The following is a 6,000-nucleotide window of genomic DNA, read 5'->3' on the forward strand; positions in this document are numbered from 1 at the left end:
ACTGGTAACTCTCGTCCTTTGGGATAGGCTTTCCCAGCCTTTATAAGTCTCTACTGTTTATCGGTAACAGTACCTCAGATTCACACGTTTACGCCTAGGCAAAGGGGCTTTCGGTGGTAGGTCGCGGATCTCCCGAACACGTGTAACGGCTAATGTATCCTTAGTCGTGTCTGCTAGGTCCCTGTGAGATAGCGTCTCACCAACAGAGCTCGCTGCCATAGGATTGGGAACACAGTTGGAGGATTAGAATTGGGTGTTCTGCTGTAAAATGAGGCTGCAGGTGCAGAACTGGGAATACTGACAGGACTGCAAAACAGGCCAAGGATGGATGGTTTAGTTGTCCATAGTAAGGACGTTCTGCTTGCAAGTCGCGTCCCATTGCAAACCAAACTCAAACGCAAGGACGTTCTGCTTGCAAGTCGCGTCCCATAGCAAACCAAACTCAAACGCAAGGACGTTCTGCTTGCAAGTCGCGTCCCATAGCAAACCAAACTCAAACGCAAGGACGTTCTGCTTGCAAGTCGCGTCCCATAGCAAACCAAACTCAAACGCAAGGACGTTCTGCTTGCAAGTCGCGTCCCATAGCAAACCAAACTCAAACGCAAGGACGTTCTGCTTGCAAGTCGCGTCCCATAGCAAACCAAACTCAAACGCAAGGACGTTCTGCTTGCAAGTCGCGTCCCATAGCAAACCAAACTCAAACGCAAGGACGTTCTGCTTGCAAGTCGCGTCCCATAGCAAACCAAACTCAAACGCAAGGACGTTCTGCTTGCAAGTCGCGTCCCATAGCAAACCAAACTCAAACGCAAGGACGTTCTGCTTGCAAGTCGGGTCCCATAGCAAACCAAACTCAAACGCAAGGACGTTCTGCTTGCAAGTCGCGTCCCATAGCAAACCAAACTCAAACGCAAGGACGTTCTGCTTGCAAGTCGCGTCCCATAGCAAACCAAACTCAAACACACTGTCGGGCAGAGCAATTCTTTTGGCTGCCCCGGTCGCACAATTCCCGTGCTTCCCTAATTCGACACCCTGAACACGCTAATTCTGACTGTCCGAATGTCCCTGCCAGGCCAATTCGACACCTTGTCAGCCTAATTCTGACTGTCGGAATGTACCGCCAGGCTAATTCGTATCCCTGTCAGGCTGATTCTGACTGTCGGCACCCGGACAGGCCAATTCGACACCCGGACAGGCCAATTCAGGCCCAGCACAGCCCAATTCCGAGGCTCCACAGCGCAATTCGAATACCTCCGGCGGGTCCGCCAGAACAATTCCAGACCTCGGCAGACCAATTCTTTTGTCAGGAATAAAATCCAGGCTAATTCTGCGACAGAGCTCTTCCCTAATTCCAGCCTGAATCCTACCCTCCTGCTCTACTATGAGAACTGCCGAGAGGCGCCCCCTCCGTTCGTGGCCATGTTGGCCGCACTCCATGTTGTAATCCTGAGCTGCTAACCCTTATGCGTACTGCTTCTGAGTCGTTTACTCGAGCGTCTCTCACATATACCGTTACACAGCTAAGGAATTCTCCTTCTGTCACACACATATATATATATAAAAGGTGTCGTACAGATTCTAGTCGTAACAACAAGACACGGAGTTAACTAGGTCTGACCGAATAAACATTAACTACTCGAATGTTCACAACACTCCCACATGGGCAGACCCACGGGTTACTGCATCACAACTTAGCAGACACCCATCGCGCGAACGCACTTCGAAAACTGAGGGAAAGGCAAAGGCTTAGTAAACACATCAGCCACCATGTCCTCCGACTTGCAGTATCAGAACTCCACCTCCCCATGCACAGTGCGCTCACGAACAAAGTGGTGTAGCACATCAATGTGCTTTGACCGGGCAGTAGTGATCGAATTCCCAATCATCTTCAGTGCCGCCTGGTTGTCACACCAAATCGATACACATGGCACATGCAGCTTCAGGTCTTGTGTGAGGTGACGGAACCAAAGCGCCTCCTTCGTTGCAAATCCACTCGCCATATATTCGGCTTCTGCAGTTGACATAGCCACCGTTGGCTGTAGACGACTCGACCAGCTTACTGCACCGTTGGCATTTAAAAATAAACATAGCCCGAGGTAGATCGCCTTGAGTCCACGCAACTTGCATAGTCCGAGTCGCAGTAGCCATGAAGACCACCTGCACCAGACTTCCCAGAATACACAATGCCCTTGAGCCCTCGGCTCGTACTAGGGTGGTTTGCAGGTACGGGGAACGCACCCACGACCATGTAACAACAACAACAACAACAATGCCTACTCCAGTTGTACCCACCAAATAGCGAACAACACCCTTTGCAGCCTGCCAGTGCTCGACAGTAGGCTTAGACATGTGGCGCGCCAAAGCTCCCACGGAATATACAATATCAGGCCTAGTGCCCACAGACAGATACAACAGACTGCCTATCAGCTCGCCATAAGGATTTTGCCGTACATCTAGAGGCTTTCCCTCGGCACCTTGGACAGCGGAACTTTCCGAGGATTTGCCTCTATCAACCCGAATTTCGCCACCAGCTCTGTTGAGAAACGTCGTTGCGTCAGATTCAACGTTCTCTCCGCTCTGTTGCGCTCTATCTCGTAGCCCAAAAACACCCGGGCCTTGCCTAGATCTCGGATATCGAACGCCGACTTTAGCGTTGCCTTGACCTTCTCGACTAAGGCCAAATCCTTCGCGGCAATCAGCAAATCGTCAACATAAACAAGAATAAACACGCGCCCTCCTTCCATGTCTTTGAAGGATAAACCTGGGTCAGCCTGTGAAACGGTGAAGCCCATAAGTTCGAGCTCCTCCCGCAAACACGCATACCATGCGCGTGGCACCTGTTTCAGCCCGTAAAGCGACTTTTCCAATTTGCACGCCATGCTCGGGTCGCCTTCAGCATATCCACGGAGCTCTGCAAATGCAACCAACTAGTATTAAAACGCCGCCAGCAGGGGCTGTCTCCAGCACAGGGCTCTTGGTAAACCGAGCAAGACATACATGGAGTTCACGGAGTTCACTGCACTGAAAATAAGGCTGAGCAGCAAGGGCTTGGAGCCGCAAGGGCTTGGCAGCTAGGAACTGACCCCACAGGAGCCCGACATAAACGAAGTCAGAAGTAGCCCCGGCCTACCGCGACACAGAAAACGCACAAACACAGCAAAAGCGACGCAAAACTGCCAGGTCTTAGCACCAACCCTGGGACAAGGTAACCTGGGCAACCCGCAAAGACATGTGGAATGGACCAACCCTAGGGTGGCGAACGGCAGCTGCGATACCAACTGCGATATCAAAGACCGGGGGTGCCGCAACGGATTGCAGATCCAGCGAGAAACTGGGGACCTATTCCGCGCCAAAAGCACTATTCGAATGTAGTCCCAAATCCAGCGGGGTTGGAACCAGCGGTACCACCGGATACCAAGCAAGCGCAACCGCTCCGAAATCACGAGAAACCAAACGCAGGTTAAGACAAAGCGACGAAAAACCAACTACCTGCGCGGTGTCTATGCAGCACGCACCTTAACATAACAATTCCCTTCTTATTCGCTCCACATAACTGCATAACTGCTCCCCTGCACAATAAGCAACTACGGCGTTACCTCAAAGGCGGTCCAACTGCCCCTACAACATATAACGCGCCCCACGGGGAAGGGTGAAATGCTAGGAAAGCGCTCCTAGCGGGGCACACGAACCGAACTTGCAGCGCCTCACTGAAAGACCGATTGCTGTGTAAAGCGCCCACATTATGACTGCACCCGCACTGCCACGACCTGCCAGGAAGGGGATGGTAGATAGGTGCTCGACCCATCCTCGCCCAGCGCAAACAGCTCCATATTGGACGGCAGGAACACAAGGTCAACCGCCAACTCTGTCAACTGTTGCCACCAAGGTTGGTCCGTCCAATACGGCACAACTAGGGTGATGCACGCTCCCTCCTCGTGCACTTTCTGTACCACAGTGAGCAAGAAGTTGGGGTCCAAGGGTGGACAGCCATATGCATTAAGCCCTGCCCAAGATTACCTCGAAACTCCACCGAGACACCATGCTTCAAGATGTGCAACGTGCGCACATCTGCTCCAATTGCCTTCCAAGCGGCCAGCCATGTCGAGGCCCTAGCATGCAGGGGCACGGAGGTGTTGGACATGTGGACTACTCGTGCTGTCCCGGAAACTCCACGCCCGGGGTAGTAGAGCCCGTCGCCACGCGGAAGGGATGGGACGAAGCGTACACATAGCCACCACCGGTGTGGGCGGACGTCGATTTCCTGATCCGCTGAAGAGCAAACCTTCAGCATCGCGCCCAAACCTCGGGGATGAGATTGTTAAATACGTCGTCAAGAGGACATTTAGAGTTGTAGCTGCAGGAGCAGGCTTGTTGGGTCCGGGGTGGGCGGGAGTTGTTGACCCGCTCCAGAGAAGGCATGGGGCATAAACTGCGTCGCAGAAGCCCTCGAGGAAATATCAATCTGTGATATTCCAGTTAGCTATGTAGTATAGCTGTGAGTTGCCTTCACCAGCGGAGTCATGCCTAGCGATACCGGCCATGATGAAGCTCGCGGCTGTGGGGCGGATTGCTGAAGCCGCTGGCGATAAACATCACCGACAGCACCGAACTTCATCCAGCTTGCGTTACCATTTGCCCGCACGGGCATTCCGACTTGCGGTCTGCCGCACTGTCCATGCGGCATGCACCCGGGATGGTTGCGATTCGCGTGGAGCCCGGAGGCAGTGCTGACGATTCCGCCGGTGCAAGCTTAGCTCCCACACCATCAGCACTGCTGTAACAAAGCACATCTCCCACCGCGTTGACACTACCCATCAATTGTCACACGTGCCGCGCTGGCTATCGGCCTGTACGGATGCAGGGGGGCCCCGCCCTTTTTCCGGCTTCTAGGAAGCCGACACCCGACTTGTCTCCTTCGTTATCGCCTCACGCCTGCCTCCTCTCTCCTTCACACTTGCTTTTACCCAGGCTCCCGACATCCCGGTTTCACTTTCACCGTTTCGTCCTTCCCTAGTATCGCCGCCATTTCCTTCCTCTTGCAACTCACAGCCCTCCCCCGTTCCACCTGGCGCCTCAGCCCGGCGGTCCTTCCCCAGGTGGCTCATGCGGTAGGTTACGCCTGTGCCAAGTTCCCTTTTCGCTCTTAACGTCCGACGTTTGCGTGAATCCTTATGGCCGACAACACCATTGATTTGCCGCTGGACTTTCAGGCTCTCATAATTTCTCCGACCGCCGTCGTTTCCCACGGACGTCCGTTAAAATTTCTGCTTTTTCTCTATATGTTAGTGTTCTATCACATGCAAATTATGGTCTCGTTCGCGAGCGTCCTGGCTGTAAAAATGCTGCTTCGCACAATGTGCTGTTCACGGATGACCCGTCATTATTTGCCTTTCATTGCCACTTACTAGCAGGAAGCGATTTCCTTGATGTTGTAGTATTTTGGAAATATGTTAGCATGGTTTTGGAGGGTTTATAATTCTAATATAATATTGCGAAATTGCAGTGCATTCGGGGCTGTAGGCGGGCCGTATTCTTGCAGTTCTATGACGCGGCCTTTGGTCAAAATAGGGCCGATCATCCGAGAACAGCACCAATCGCCCTTGTGATATGGCGGCATATACAAGGTTAGCCATGTTTTCTAACATTTACCAGATATAGTTTATGAAGTGAAATAATGAATGGTATCAAGATACGACTACTCCTGAAGGCGGTACAATACCACCCTGGAGCCTCTTAACGGAAACTCCCCGTGCCGCCCCCATCAAGCCAGAAGTTGTAACTTGCTTGGTCCCAAAGTTTAGCTATCAGTTCCCATGCGTTTGGCTATCAATGAGCAATGAAGTTCACACACCAGCTGAAATTTAACAGTGTCCCAGAGTGGCGTGAGCATTACATACAGTATGCGCATTTAAAAAAGTATATTTATGCCCTTGCTAAGAGGGAGACGGATCTTCAGTTTGGCGGCCAGCTGCCCGATGATGAGTGCCCTCATACTCCGCTGAT

The sequence above is a fragment of the Volvox carteri genome, assembly GCF_000143455.1.
Source record: "Volvox carteri f. nagariensis unplaced genomic scaffold VOLCAscaffold_89, whole genome shotgun sequence".
Classification (NCBI taxonomy): Eukaryota; Viridiplantae; Chlorophyta; class Chlorophyceae; order Chlamydomonadales; family Volvocaceae; genus Volvox; species Volvox carteri.